The sequence below is a fragment of the Molothrus ater genome, chromosome 1 (genome assembly GCF_012460135.2).
Source record: "Molothrus ater isolate BHLD 08-10-18 breed brown headed cowbird chromosome 1, BPBGC_Mater_1.1, whole genome shotgun sequence".
Taxonomy (NCBI): Eukaryota; Metazoa; Chordata; class Aves; order Passeriformes; family Icteridae; genus Molothrus; species Molothrus ater.
Window position 1 is genome coordinate 50143484 of NC_050478.2, and position 15836 is coordinate 50159319.

General features: G+C 41.1%; 1 protein-coding gene across 2 annotated transcripts in view; it reads left to right on the forward strand.

Annotated features, from left to right (window-relative positions):
• The first annotated feature begins 1221 nt into the window (after nt 1-1221).
• EZH2 (enhancer of zeste 2 polycomb repressive complex 2 subunit) overlaps nt 1222-15836 on the forward strand; it is a 50487-nt gene continuing 35872 nt past the window's right edge. For both annotated transcript variants that reach the window (XM_054516696.1, XM_054516707.1), the window contains exon 1: nt 1222-1282. The gene's annotated coding sequence lies outside the window, so the exon portion shown is untranslated. The remainder of the gene's footprint in view (nt 1283-15836) is intronic.

Below are 15836 nucleotides of genomic sequence, written 5' to 3' on the forward strand. Positions count from 1 at the left end.
AGCCGCGCTGGATGCGAAGCAGCGAGGCAGAGGAAGCCGCCGGTGCGAAGCCCTGAAGGAGGGCTGGCGGCGGTAAAGTTTGGGCGAGCAAAGGTCAGGCGGGCGGACGCGAGGCAGCAGCGCTGCGAAGTGACTCAGCCGGCCGAGACATCCGCCGGGAGCGGCGGGGCTGCCCCGCGGGCGTGGGCTGTCCCCAGCCTCCAGGGCTGATACATCCTCGTTTTCCCGACGTGTCACATCTGTGAGCCACGCAAGCCCACGGCATGATTTGGCAACGTGGGCGCGTTTGTGATTTATTTCCTCCGCGAGAGACTTGTCTTAGTCAGAACCCCCTTACAGTGGCCGCTGCTCATTTCTGCCCCTGAAGATGCGCTGAGGTAGCCACAAGGAAGAGGGGAGGTGATATTTGGTAAGGAAGGCTGGACGACGGCACTTGTGGAAGTAAGGGTACGGCTCCAGCGTATCTCGGAAGTGGCAAGGGATGCGGTCACACGGGAAGGGCTAAGTACCCGCCAGGAAAACTTATCTTGGCAATTTCATTTTTCCCCGCGGAAGGTGGAGAAAGGCTGGAGTGACCTCCGGCGGCTGAGCTCCCGCGCCGGGGCAGCAACAAGCGGAGCGGCGGCGGGCACGGAAGACCCACTCCGGACATTCCCGCCCCTCGGGACCGTTAGGGCCGTTACGCCTCTCCCGCTCTCGGACCGATTCAAACTCGGCAGCGGCGCCGAGCGGGAGCGGGAGCGCGGCCCCTCCCGGTGCCCGCCAATCCTCTCGCCTGCCTCCCTGCGCTGTCCCCTCCCTCTGCCCCTCTCCACGTGAGGGGACCGGAGGGTTTCAGAGCCTCCGCGGCGCGGCGCGGCCCCGGGCCCTGCCCCGCCGCGCGGCGCGGGGGGGGCGGGCGCGCGGGGGGCGGGGGGCGGCAGGCGCGGGGGGAGCGCGAGCCCCCCGTCCCCCCGCGCGGGCAGCGCGAGAACAAAGAGTTCTCCCCACCCCTCCCTGCCCCCCCCGCACGTGGGGAGCGAGGCCGCGCCCCTCGCCCCGCCCCCCGCCGCGTTCGATTGGCCCGGCGGGGCCCCGGCCGCGTCCGTCCGGCCAATGGGGGCGGCGCTCGGCGCTCGCCAATGAGCGCGATGGCGATTGGGCCGGCGTGTTTGGCGCTCGGTCCGGGAGGGTGAATCCGGCAGCCGGAGGCGGAGGGAGGCAGAGCGGGAGCGCCGAGCGGAGCTGGCGGCGGCACCGGCGGGAGCGGCGGCGGCTCGGAGCCGGGGCGGCGGGGGGGCGGGTGAGTGAGCGGGAGAGCGAGCGACACCTCGCGGGCTTGAGGCGGCGGCGGCGCCGGGAGCGGCTATTTATACCCGGGTCCTTTGTCATGGGGGAGGGGAGGAGGGGAGGGGGCGGCAGGGAGGAAGGGAGGGGAGGATGGGGGCGGCGGCGGCTCCCGGGGAGCAGCCGCGTCCCCTTCCCGCGGGGCGCCGGCGGGCAGACACGCGGGCTCCCGGCCGGTGACAGCTGGAGCGGGGAGACATGGAGTCTGGAGTGCCCTTTGTCTAAGTTGGCTCCGTCCAGCCCGGCCGGCGGCTCCGATCCCCGCCCGGCGGGGCGCACACCCGGGCTGGGGGCGAGCTCGCCGTCACTCCTCCGAAGGGCGGGGGGTGGCGGGCGGGAGGCAGAACGGGGGGCAGACCCGGCGGCGATTCCCTTCCCTTCGTCTCGGCTCCAGCCGGCGGCACGCGGCGGCGGCGGCTCCGGCGCGGGCAGAGGGAGGTGTGCGTGTCTGTGTGTGTGGCCGTGTCTCTGTGTGTGTGAGTGTGTGTGTGTGAAATGAGGGGAAATCCGTGTGCCCGCTGTGGGCAGCGCGGCACGCAGCTCGTCCCTCTCCTCCCGGGAGGGAGGCTGGGACAGGTCCGCCCGGCTCCCGGAAGCCGGGGCCGGCCGGGCGGGGAGACTGAGCGCGCCCCAGGCGGGACGGCGGGGCTGGGCTGGGGGCTCCCGCCTCGGCTTTGGGGCGCCCCGGGCTCGGGGAGGGAGCTCGGGAGGGGCCGGGGGGGAGCTCAGTCTGGCGGCCGCTCCTGCCAACTTCCCAGTCGTGGAGAACTCCGTGCGATCCCGATCTTCCAGAGCGCCGCAAGAAAGTTCATCGATAGCTGGAAATTGTGGGGGTTTGGGTCCCATATCGCCAAGCACGGCGATACGGAGCGCTGTTTAAAGCTAGGGTGTCTAGGGAGGTGCGAAAGAGAGTACCGGGCTGAGCCGTCCATGAGCAACAAATGTGTGGCTGGATAAAGAAATCGGTGTGTTGTGGCATCATGCACGTGTATTTAACATTACCAGGACTCCGTGGTGATTGCAAAATTGTTATTCATACACGAAAGAAAGGCAGTGTGTGCACAAATGTGTGGCAGGAATGGGACAACAGACTTGTACATTACTCGAGATACTTATTTCTAACTTACAAAGCACCATACTGATTGTATTGGAGCAAGAGAAAAGTTTTTCATTTTTAAAGCTGGAAGTTCAGATTCTTGTTCTCTCTGATGAGAAGCATTTAACAGTTTGGAGAAGCTAATTTAGTTCTAGCAGGATAGGTTTGTCTTTGCTTAAGTCTAGCAACTCTAGTTTCAGCTATTGTGAGTTTGGTTCTTACTAATACACATTTCAGTGAAGAGTTTTTACCAGCACGTTTAGTGTAATCTTCACATCTAAGTGGGGATTTTTCTCAAAGATAGGTTAATTTTTTTAGGGTTGGCACATTCAGATTCTTTAACCAATTAATAAAAATTTAAAGGTCATTCTTTGTTTGTCCCCAGTGTCTATATCAAATTGAGAGTCCGGGGAATGTTTTTTTTGTGGTAACAATAAAGCATCTGCAGAAGGGTGAGTATTACTTGTACATAGTAGTATAACTAGTCTCACTTGTGATTATTAAAATGTGAATATTTGAAAGCTACTAAGTCTTTCAGAAAACACACTGCCAGTATTTTAGGAGATGTGACTCAAAAGTTTTCTGTGATGCGTTGAATGTTTTTAAGAGCTAGTACTTTACAAAGTACTGGATAAAAAAGTCACATTTCTTGTTCAGGAGTTTCCTTTACAAGAAAAAAAAAAGGAAAAATATTTTTTTCCTTCCTCCGCCTCCATGAGAAATGAAAGTAACAATTAAAGTTAAACAACCTGTGCAGAAATCTGTGACAGTATAATGTTCCATGAGATGCCAACTGCTATTTTTGTCTGGAACTTTGGAAGGATTCAAGACTTAAATTTAGAAGGAAAATTGGGAAAAACTTTTGGGTTCTTTCATAGATTTTTTAATATGTAATTTCACCTTGAAAAGTGGCAGACGCTGGAAATCTGCACCTTCAAATAGTCTTAAAATGTCACTGCTCAGTTTAAAATGAGCTGAAGTGGTGGTGTGTAAGCTTAGGCCAGAGACTTGAATTTCAAGCTCAACTTTTTTCCCCCCTGCTGTGTTTTTTTCCTTTCTTCCTAAAACTGCCAACAAGCTGAAATATGGTGATTTCTTTGAAGACATGCTTTCAAATTGGTTTTTGTTTGTTCTGTAACATTGCAACCTTCATAGATGAGATGTAAATGTTCCTGTGCTATTTCTTACCTGCAAAGAAACTTTGGCTTAGGGAGAAGGGAATTTTAGTGTATTAATTGTATGCATGGGCTGTATTAGATATGGAGAGAGTGCAAGCCCCTTTCTGTAAAAAAGCTGTGTCAGAATAAACTGCATCCAGAATCCAGTGCAGGCCAACAGTACTCCCAGGAAAGTTGGTGCACTCTAAAATTCCTCTTGCAATTAGTCAAAAGAAGTGCTCTGTCACCATTCACGAGACAGTTCAGCTTCTGTAGCTGTATAGATCATGGATGCATTTTAGTAAGTTCACAGCTGTAATGGTAAAACTGAATAACAATTTTAGGTGATAGTTCTATATTCATGTGATTGAACAGTGAGAGTTGTTTTTAAAAATGGCTGCAATCCTGACAGAAGGCGCATTTAATAAATGTCTGCTTTACATTGTGTTTGAGGACAAGTGCTGTGGAAGAACTTTAGTGTTGGCTGTAATTTGGAAGTTCTGTAATTCCACTGTTAATACTTACAGATGGATCTTAGGTGACTTGAGGAAAAGTATCTGTGAAGCTTTAGGAGGAATAACATTTTCCCCAGCAGGGATGCTGAAAATCTCAGGAACAGAACCAGAACTTGGCCTTTGCTAAGCAAGGAAGTTCACTGAATTGATAAAGTAATTTTGGCAGTATTACTTATCCAAGCAAAATTCACTTTACCAGATTTTTTAAAGTGAAGGAAATGGGCTGCATACTGTAAATACAATTCTTAATGATTTGATGGAGGTGTTTGCGTAACACTTACATTAACAAACGAGACCACTGTTAACAGGAGCTGTAGGACAGTAACAGGAGGTTTATTTTAAAGTTGAAGCTGCTTCCAGCCTTCTGTTCCTTCCGTCAGCAGGGTCCATGGAGAGCTGTGCTGGGCCTGTTGAAGTGGTGTCTGATTGAAGACAGCATCTGTAAATGTATCTATCTATAAATGTATCTACACATTTAACACCTAAGTGTATGACTTGTACAACTGCTCTGGAGTGGCTTAAGTCAGTCTTTAAATGGATGAGTTACTCCTGCACTGACATAGCTACTTTAACTAAAATTATTCCTTAAACTATGTCTGAGAGGAGAACAGTGAGGCAAACGAAAATCTTGTATAAAATGTACCCAAACCAGCAAAATCTTGTAATAAATTGTATGCAGAAGAGAGAGGGGTGCTTCACAGGGGAATGGTGACAACACTTGTTACAAGTTAGTCAAACGCTCAGTCTTATTTTTTAGCTGAGTATATGCCCAAGGGTTTTGTTGAGCTAAAGATTAAAAGGAAAACAATGTACAGAATTACTAAGCAGGTATTCTATCTGTTCTCACAGAGATCAGTTAAAGGCTTTGGGATGATAGTGTGTAGGTCTATTTATGGATGAGGTGAAACTAAAAATAAAATTTATTGAGGGACGGTTCTATTGCCCTCCAAGCAAGAAACACAGAAGTTTTCTAAAACATGCTGTAACTGATAGTAATAGGCAGTTTGGTTATACACCTAGATTTCCACTAAGATGGGTCAGGCTGTGGACTTGGTTCTGAATTAAAAGGTAAAGTAACATTACTAAACTTGAGTAGAGGCAACTATTAAGAAGAAGAGTGAAAGGTGTAATTTGCATACAAAATTGACAAATTAAGCTTTCTTAAAAATACTTCGAAAGAAAGGAATTTTTAAATATATAATAAATATTTAGCCACAGGTTTGTAAATGGATTGTAATTTAAAAATATTGGGAGAGAAGAGGATGTCTATGAATGCCCTTGCTGTGTCCACAAAAAAACCCACCAACCAACCAAACAGCACTCGCCCTCAAATTAGTGTGGATCATGCTCTTATTTAAGAAAGCTTTTGGCTACCTGGCTGAAGCTTGGACATATGATTTTTCATTTATTGTGCCTCTGCTCTGTTTGTAAAAACTGCTGTTGACTTGAATGATTTATAATGCATTCTCTGCTTCCTATCTAGTGGTAAAATCAGTAGTATTCTTAAAGTAAGAAGGCCATTTGGACATTTAGATACATACTGTGCGTGATCTGAATGCTATGGATAAAAATAACAGTGTAATGATGTGAGGGGATCAGCATAGTGTTGTCATTTGCTTGAAAATGTGATGTAGTACTTCCAAAGCTTCTAATTGGGATATATATATGGTTTCATTAGCAAATGAGGTAAAACTGGTGTCTTACTGTGTGCAAATAAAGACTTCCTTGATACACAATTACAGAATACTGCAGAATTTGCTATTAGTTTTCTTTTTTTGTATATACATATGGTGCCTGCTTGAATAACATTGTATATGTAATTATGCTAGCAAAGTAGTACAAATTGCAGTTCACATCCTAAGCTTTTTTGGATGTGAACTGAAAATAAATCTGTACAGGAGGGTATGATTTCTTTATATTTTTAAATTGTTTTTTGATCTAGAACCAGGCCTATTTCCCTTGTCAGTTATTTGTTGTATCTGGCTCCTTTCCATTCTGCCTTTTACATGGTTAGTTCAGTTTTTCCTGACATGCATTCTCTATTCACAGCCTGCATGTTCGGTTTAAATCCCAAAGCCATCAGCTGTAATTTAAAGAAACAAAGCGTTTGAAAGGAAGGAAACTCAAATCTTATAACCCATATGTAATTTTAATTTTTTTTAGTGTGTGCTGGTTTCCTTTCCGTGTTTCTTAGCATGAGTGGATCTGGCAAGCTTTATATTTTTGGTGTGTAGTCTGATTTCGTTTTTACTAATAAGAAAAAATTCCAGAGCTGGAATTAATTTTGCTGCTTCTGTAAGAAGTCGTATGGATGTGTGTTATAGATACTTGATTTACCCGTGGAACTGTACCATGGCAAATTACGGGATTGAAGTCGGTATTGTAGTCTCTTTTTTAGTGTTACAGTATAGAACCAGGACAGTGTAAATTGTGTCCTTTGTGATAACTTCTTCCTGTTGTATGACTAGTTTGTGCCACGTTTCTAGTGAGTATTTATTGCCAATGTGTTTAGTGCAAAGCTAAATCCAGTAAGTATTAGAGGAAGAGGTCGACATACATTGTTTTATTCTTAACCTAGTTTAACCATTTATGGTGGTTAAACTATGTTAAGAATAAAACAATGTATGTACATGGTTGCTTTGAAGTGGGGAGATATAAGGTCCCAAGACCTTATTTAGTATTTGCAGTTCTCTTCCACAGCCTAAGGGAGATGTTTTCTTTTTCACTGAAGGGTGGTAGAATTTTTGGGGGTTGCATGTTTGGATTTTTTTTTTTTCTTTTACCTTTTTTTCTGTGTTTTTTTCCAAGATAAACTGTTTCTAATTAGTTTTCTGTATTAAGTCAAGCTTCTGGAAAAGCAATATCTGTATATGTGGTTTTTTTTCCTTTTTAAGCAGCATCTAATATAATGTGCAGGTGGATTTATTGCTGTATACCTTACAGAATAAGGATGCCATACGTTAGACCCAGTTATTTTGTGAATTTTTAAATGATTGTTTTTAAAATAACTCTTGTGGTTACTTTCATTATTTGAAACTCATTTTGGAATTATTCAGGCAAATGGCAAATACCAGTTCAGCTTCAATTTGCCCCACTGCTCTACAGTAAATTCTGCATACATGGAAGTGTAATGTCTTTCAAAGTTAAGCTTTTAGGCTATTTGCCTAAGCAGGGAAGGAGTATGGAATAACTATTGAACCTGAATTGTTGTGCTTCAGGATTTTTCCTGTGTGGAGTGTTTGTTGCTTTTGCAAGTATGGGTTGAACAGAAGAACCTATGGCTATTTTAGTTTTTAGAGTATAAAAGGTGTGTCCACAAAACAAGTTCAGGTGGAATAGACTATGCTCTTCAAATTCTCATCATAAATTATTTTGCCTGTGGAGACATGTCTTAAGTGTTCCTAGCAAGTGTTACTTTTTCTGCCAGATTTATCCAGGATATCAAAAAGCTAAATTTTTAAGAGTTGGAGGTGTTAGGCAATAGAGGTTAATTGGAATGTGTGTGGGAGTCATCTAACTCCTCTGGGTGTCTGTGAATGAGTGTGAAAAGAGTAATTCTGGAGGTATGCATTTGAGCAACTCAAAGGTGAAGCTCCAGCTTTATGCATAGAACTCTTTCTCCTGACAATTAGCCAGGCTTGGTTTGCTGTGAGGAACGTGGGATGGTTTTAATTGTGACTTGTAAAAAGTATGATCAAATTTGGGCTTGAAACTTTTTGTTGCTGCGGTGCTACTTGGAGTTTTAAAATGTTTTATTTGTTTTTTGAGCCAAATAATCTTACTCATCCATGCAAATGTTAGAAATATTTATAGAAGCAGATATCCAAGTGAAAAGCAAGTAGTTGCATTACCTGGTGCATGGTGTAAGGCTCACATTGCCCAAAGTGAAGTGAGATGTCAGTCAGTTTCAGTTACTGCCAATTTGGTTCAGTCTTTAATATAAAATATTTGGTTATGGTCTCCCTGTTCTCCCTTTCCCCTCCCCCACCCAAGTGGACAAGTACTTGAACTTCTTGTTTTTATTTCCAAACCAGTATTTTTCTAAAAGTATCAAATGTTGAAATATGCTGGAAGAAAGTGGTAATGGAGGGAATTCAGAAGTTTTTTTCTTTTAAATGGGTTGCTCTTACTCCTTGAGTGGTGTTCAGTAATGATTTAATGTCTGTTTTTACTTCTCTAAATCCTGAAGTGGGGACAGCAAAGATTTTTTTGAAGGGAAGAATAGCTTTGAAGTTTGCAAGCTTGCTTATCCAGATAGAACACTCCAGTATGGATTTATCTTTTTCTTTAAGGACAGTCTGAAAACAAATTATGTTCTGTTACTTTTTGTATTCTACTGTTTTATTTGTTTAGGGAAATGTATTGAAAAACTAATTATTTGTATTGAAATCTTATTTTCTTATAAACAGACATAACATTTTTGTTTTTCTCTACTGAAGAGAATGAAACTGAGAAGAATCCATACCGGTGTTTCTAAAAGAGTAAATGTTCTAAATGAAGAATTCCCACAAAATGAGATAATGTCAAAATAAATCTGAAGGCAGTGTGGTATTAGGAAAAAAGAAGTCATCAAATTGATGCTCTCCTTCCTTATATCAGAGAAAATCTGAAATAAGCTTAGACCACTGCTGTTGTGGGATCTTGCTCAGGCACTTCATGTTTAATCAACCTATAATTAGTTACAAAAACTTTTAAAATTGTTGGGGGGTTTGTCATGATCAGATGAGTTCTGGTGGGTTTTCTTAATGATTGCTACTTAAATTTCTGAAGCAGATTGTTTAAGATTATTTTAGATGTTAAGGAACATGAATTTGATTATTTTCTGAAATGCTTCTGGAAGATCGAGAGTTACTTGTAAACTCTGAGCTGCAAAGTTTTTAACATGCTGGCAGATAGAGTAAGGGGTGTTGAATACTGGCAGTTGCTTTGCTTTGTTAGTTTTCTAATGCAGAAAAATAGAAGATTCTCATTTAAAAAGAGCAAGAAGATAAATTAAGATTTCTCATGTTTTTCCAGGAAGCAAAAGGGAGTGAAGGACCATTTCTTTCTATTTAATATCCAAGAGCTTATTGACACTTCATTCTTTCCTTTCTTTCTTCCTTGTCTGAAGGAGTTTTTAGTATCTGCCTGGTCAGTATATAGTAATGATAGAAACTCCTGAGAGGATTTTAATGCAGCATAGTGTTAAACTATGTATGTGAACTGTTAGGGGAGAAAGCAAGAAACAAAACGCTGTAGCAGGCAAACTAACATTTATAGTTTAAAAAAAATCAGATGGGGAGCATCATTGAAGAAAACGTGAATTCTGTGAGCCCTCGAGCTGACATGTTCCCCTCCTGTCTTGTGTGTCAGTAAAACTGAACTACTCTGCCTTACTAAGTGAGGAGAGCATTTACAAAAATAAGTGGTATGAACTGAGCACATCCAGAAACTGATCTGCAGACATAGGCATTTAATACTGTCACAAGGAGCTGAAAATTGGAAGGCCTAAGGCCATGGCTCAGTGTCCTTAGGTGGGGCCAGAATGGCTGGATGCTCACTTTCTTCAGTCAAAAGCAGCAAGATATTTTCAGCCAGAGGACTTCCTTGCTTCTGTCAATGGCTGGAGAAATGCTCCTGCTGTCAGGAGGGAAATGATAGCACAGGTGCTAGTAAAAGAGCTTCTTTTTGTAGCAATGCCAGCATAAAGTAGGGGGTGATGCTTGAAAGTCAAAGCTAGCAGTTTTTGTCTGATATGTTTGGGCAGTAATGAGGAGCTGTGTTTGGAGAGATTACTTCAACTGTTAAAAACAGACTGGAAACAGTAATTGATGAAGGAAAGTATGTGTTATGATCTAGGCAAGCCTAAGTCAGGAGTTGAATACGTGGAGGGCAAACGGGTGCTCCTGCCAAATCTGGACTAATATCTAAGATAGGAGCATTCCCTAGCAACATCTAGGTGTACAGTGCAGGATTGTAGCTGCTGTAAAATACTGTATGTAATTATGTTACATACTGGAGTAGAGAGCAGTGACAAGCAAGTCTTTGGAATGGTGGTTGGCTGCAGTGGCATTGCTTGGTAGGGACTGCTCTCTGTTGACACATCAGTGTCTGCAGCCCTAAGTGGTGTTTCCCCCTAGTAATTTGCTTTTTAATGACTTCCCTAATCTCTTTAAGGTTTTTATTTTTCATAGAATATATGTTCATGCTGAAGTTTTTCATTATGCCAGAGCACTTGTAGTCCTTCATGAAACTGTTGCAGAACATATATGTAACTTACAGGACAGTAAACCATGTCACATTTGATTTATGTTTACCATTTGCATCAGAAGTTCTTGTAGAGTATGTATGCAGAAGGGTTCATCAGCCTTGTTATCACAAGAAGGCTAAAAGTCAACCATTTAGAGGAAATTCTGACACGCTGCTTAGCTCAGATTCAAGGTATTACCTATGTTACAATATTTTAATAACCCCTCCAGTGGTAACTAGTTTTGGTTTGGGAAATAATCCTGCAAGTAAAAATATCGTCATTAATATAGTTAATAAGTTAGCTTCATAGTAGTACTACTACAAATAAGTAGTTTAATTGGATTAAATATGCCATGAAACTGTACTCTTAGTTCACTGAGATAGCCACTTGTACATAGCTGTAAGAGAAAAGGCTGTGCATAGTCATTTTGTATATCATAGATGAAGGTAGCGCATCATGACCAGGTGTGAAATTGCTGTAAAATGGGGATTTTTTTTTCTATAAGCCTGTTTTAAAATTAGCTGATATTCTTACTCAAAAAAAAAGGAAATCATCTCATTAGTATCCTGAAATATCAATTGGTGGCTATTAACTTAAAGAGCTAGTGGCTTAGTAACAAGGCCCAACAAAACACTGTGTTTGGGAAGAAATAATTGAGGTGGCACATATTTCAACATATTTTGGGGAAGCAAATCATAGAATAGTTGCTTATTGTGAATGTGTCTACCACTTGACTCACTTAGTGATTTCTTCTAGAATATGTTTAAGTTAAAAAAAAAAAAGTGGAAAAAAGCCAAAACAAACCCTGAACCAGAAGACAACCAGCCATTTACTATACCAGGGTAGAGATCAGCCTTCTGATCTTAAGTGTGTCAAGTGCAAGCTAAGGCTGTAGTCATTTAAATGGCAGAAAGTAAAAGGTCTGAAAGAAGTGACACTTCAAAGGCACAAAGATTGGGCTATAAGAGAAGCAGAACCCCATTAGGATATGAAGACAACTAATTTGAAAATAACAGCCCTTATATGTGGTCTTTTATTTATTTTAAACATAATGTTCAGTTTAAGCATTCTAGTTGGACTGCTTTCTTAATTAGTGAAGAGTTTTCCAATCTCTTTTTATTACAGTTTCTAAGAGAGAGAGCTGAAAGTTCTAACTGTACTGTTAACCAGACAAGGCATCTTTCAAATGAACCAACACATGGAATAGTAGTGGAAAAGAGTGTGTGAACTAGCTAGTTTTTAAGGAGACTAATGTTTCTACTGATTATAAGAATCAGTGATTGTACACCAAACCCAAGAGTTTAGTCTAATTAAGCTCTTAAGCATTTTAATTCACAAATTATTGTTCCTTTAAGGATAGTGTTTTTCACATTGTGTCTGTAACAGATTGAAGTACTGAGAGTGTTAGTGCTCATTGTTTTCATCTTTTGAATATTAACTGAAATTTAAAAGGCAAACAAACTCCCTGGCATGAGCTTTAGAAATAGTGTGGTCCTGGTTTTGAGATGTTGGGCCCAGCTGAGAGATATATTGACTTGTAGAATAGTTTTAGATCTAGAAGTCCTCTGATCTAGTCTCCAACTTGGGTTAGGCCAACACTGAAATAATATTTTCCAGATCACTTATAAAATGTTTTCAAGAATGGAGATTCTGACACCTCTGTTTAATACATTTCTATGCTGGACCACACTCACTGGGAAGAATTTTCTTGCTATATTAAAATGAAATCCCTTGTCTGAGTCTTGTCTGTTGTCTCTTGTATTTTCATTTTAGCATAGATTAGCATGTTTCAGTAGAAGAGCTAGAACAGTGCTCAAATTCTGTTTAGCTCTGATTTGTGTAGGAAAGCAAGTTATTCAGGGAGTTAATTCCATTATGTAGTGGTTGAAATTCTCAGAGTGACTCGTTCAATTTTGATAAGGCCCAGAAACAGACAGAAGTATGACACATTCTTAAGAGTGTGCTCAGGAGTTTGGGGAGCTTACACGAGATATTGTAAAAGAGTATTTGTGGGAATAAATAGAATGTGCCTTGAAGCCTTTGCCTTGTGCTAATACTCGTTGAGTGGCTGTAGTGGGATGTGGAATGTATGTGGCAGAACACAATTGAAGGAACCTACACAAGCTTTTCATCTGTCTTGCACTGGCAAGTGATGTAGACAAGTTTGCTGCTATTGTTTGCCACTGACTACATCTTTTCAGAGCAATCTTTCGTTGATCGAGAGATAGCAGGAAGCAGCTTCTTGAAAGCTACTCTTGCAGAAGTAGTTAACACATTAACTGCATTGATTGTGCAAAGTGCTGTAAAGAACAAAAAACTACACAGTGTGAACGATATGTTTTACATGATGTGGAAGATAAATGTTCTAGTCTAAGACAAGTGGATGATATGCTGGAATGGTTTGCTTGCATTGAAGAGGAGAGGTTTTTTTCTGCTTTCCCTTGACTCCGCTTCTTCCTTGCCAGTTTGGATATTTATGATGCCAGCATGAACAGCTCTGATCCAGTTAGAAAACTATGCTTTTGAGTGCAGAAAATATGTGATTTGAAGTAACTGATCAGCACAATCAAACTTACCATATTTGCTATGTAAGGTCTGTCTGAGATGCTGAGGTAGTGTAGACAGACAATGAAGAGAGGAAATAAATGCCATTTTAAGATCCCACTTCCTTTCCTACATCTAGTTGAGCAGTACACTAGGATGTATTTGTTATCAGCTTCCAAAAGCAAACAGGTAAGTGTATGTGTAAGTGTATGTGCTGTTTAGTTTTGGTTGAAATGTTGTTCTTCAAAGTGAAATTCTGTTGGGTAATTACTAATAAGCTAGTAACCATTGTTTATATCAGGAAGGAAAAAGTACACTGGCCTTGGTTTTAACAGCAGTTTCAGTGGAAGCAAAATCTTCAGGTTGGTGGTACATAACCCTACAATATTGTAGTGACGGGGTAGTGTAAAAGGGATTCTACTAATTGAAGTGTATTTTAGTGTTGCAAATAGTAATTACAAATAAATAGCTGTCACAATAATAGGCACTTACTTATAATGAGACTGCTTATAATAAAAGCATGACTATTTATAGCAGCAGACCTTTGGTTTTGGAGCTGCCATATTACCTGGAAAGCCTATAGCCAGTATCAGTCTGTGTTGGTGTAAGGGCTGACACTGAAATGTCTTGGATGTGATTGTTACCCATGCTACAGAACAGGTTTTTAATTCTGCTTGCAAGCCAGGAGTTTTCTGCTAACTTGAGGAGGAAAAAGCGGAAATAGTCTGAATTTTCACACACAGTCATTGCTCCTTAGTTTGGGGTTGGCATTGGTACATCTGAGGCTGTTGATGGTTCTTCTCCTTCCATCAGATTAGTTAGTTAATAGTTTTGTCTTTGATAATAGCCTGTAGAAGTTTCCATCTCCTGAGTGATCAAGAACATTCTTGCAGAACATGTGATCTTGTCAGAACTGATCATGAGTGTTTTGTTAACCTACATCATCCACAACCACTGAAGCCTGTCAGAGTGAGGAAAATGAGATGACATGTTTGGAGTTACCTGCTTAGATCAGTTAACTGATCCTTTTCTTTTAGATACTCCCAAAGAGAACCTGTACTGGTTAAGCCTTTGTAGGCAAATACAAGCTGCTGGCCTTTATCTGCCCAAAGAGTGGCACAGCTGGCATGGATACCTTAATAAATGCTTCCTGTTTCTGTTTTTTAAGAATATTTTTTCTGTACCAGGAAAACTGAGTATCAGAGGGATGACATGGTTTCAGAAACACTTGTGTTGAAGCCTGAGCTGTTGCCCTCTCCTGTTTTAGTTCTTTGCCTCTTGTTTTTGCCCCTATGTCGCCCCTCTGTCCCTTGCGTGGATTCAAGAATTCACGGCTTGAACACATTGAACAAATCCGTGGCTGCTGAACAAACCAGCATGTGGAGCTGGTTTTGTTGAAAAAATGTATTTAAAAACCAAGTATGTTCATTTTCTGGGCTGTTCAGACAGATTTTTTTTCTCCTGCCTGACCTAGTTTGATTACAGAATCATAAGCACTTAAGCACTCACAGTAGAGAAGGCTGTGTAGAAGTAGAAATGAGTGACCATTGATACAGTGGACAGATGATGTCTTTTCCAGGTCAAACTGACACCAAATAGCATTTGAGGAAGGTAGTTGAACTGATGGTAGCATTTGATGCAAGTTATTTCTTGAAATTTAAACAGCCTTTAATGACACAGTACTTCAGCATATGGAATAACAACATGATATAAATTTAATATATAAATATTTTTAGGTATTTCTTGTTTAAAAATAGGTTGAACTGTACTACAGACTTTAAATACCACATTTCTGTGATATAAAATAGTAAAAACACACTACAGTTTATTCCCATCTATTTCTCTGATTATTTCTGTAAAAGATTAAATGTGCTGTAGTTATTTTTATAAAATATTATTAATAAACTGAATTAATCTTTCCTATGTTGTATTTCAGAGATTCTTGTTAGTTGGTGTAGTTTGGGCTCTGAAATACCCAGGATGACAGTGGCCTTGGGAATATTTTTCTTCCCATGGAAATGAGAACGTGGTATTTTACATAGATAAGTTTGAAAGAAAACCATGGTTTGTTTTGCTTTAGGAAATCCAGAAAGCAGAGTGGCAACTATAAAACTTCTGGTCATATCTTTTTTTGTGTTTGCTGTAATAGCACAGGTAAAAAGCCCTTTGAGTTTCTGTGAGTGTCATTTCCCCCCCACCCACCTACAGCTTGCATAACTTAATGTGAAAGACTTAGCAGCTCTGAAATCACAACTGAACAGTTTTTCTTATTTAATCCAAAAAAGGAATATTGGGATTTGAACATATTTTTTTTCTATGAATCTTGCTGTGCTATTAAAAAAGTTTGATATAAATGTAGAAGACAGATCTGGTAGATTAAAACATTAATTTATAATCTATTTTCAAGTTAGTTTTTTTGAAGTCTGGCTATATGTGTATGTTTTATTGATTTGTTGTTGTTTTCTTTTTTTCAGTTGCTTGGTAGATGTAGTTAGAGTGTTGGAAACTGTTTACTCTGGAAAGATTTAGGATAGGTTCATGGACTGTATTCTCTTGTTTTGGCATTTAGGGTGCTTGAAACAGAATACTAAAAGGAAATTTCTAAGAGGTAAAGTTTAGTTTAACATATCTGAAAAATAGTTAGCTGCAGTTGAACAATCATTTTATTGTATTGTGCTGTGTAAAATCCTGTAACAAAAAGATTTTATTAGTTCTTTATGAGGTAGTTTGGTAAAGTTAACAACTTCAGGTCTAAGCTTAACTCATTGAATTTTGACACTTGAAATGCATTCTTAATGGGGATATTTGTTTTTTTCCTCTTTTCTAGCAAGTACTGAATTTTTCTGCAGGCTTGTGGAAAAATGTTGTTAATCCCTTCTGTTGCTAAAATCCTGCATTTTTGGGTTGAATGTGAAAGTTGTCCTAAATTCTGCTGCCCAAGTAAAAAGTTTTTTTTGGTTTGTGAATAA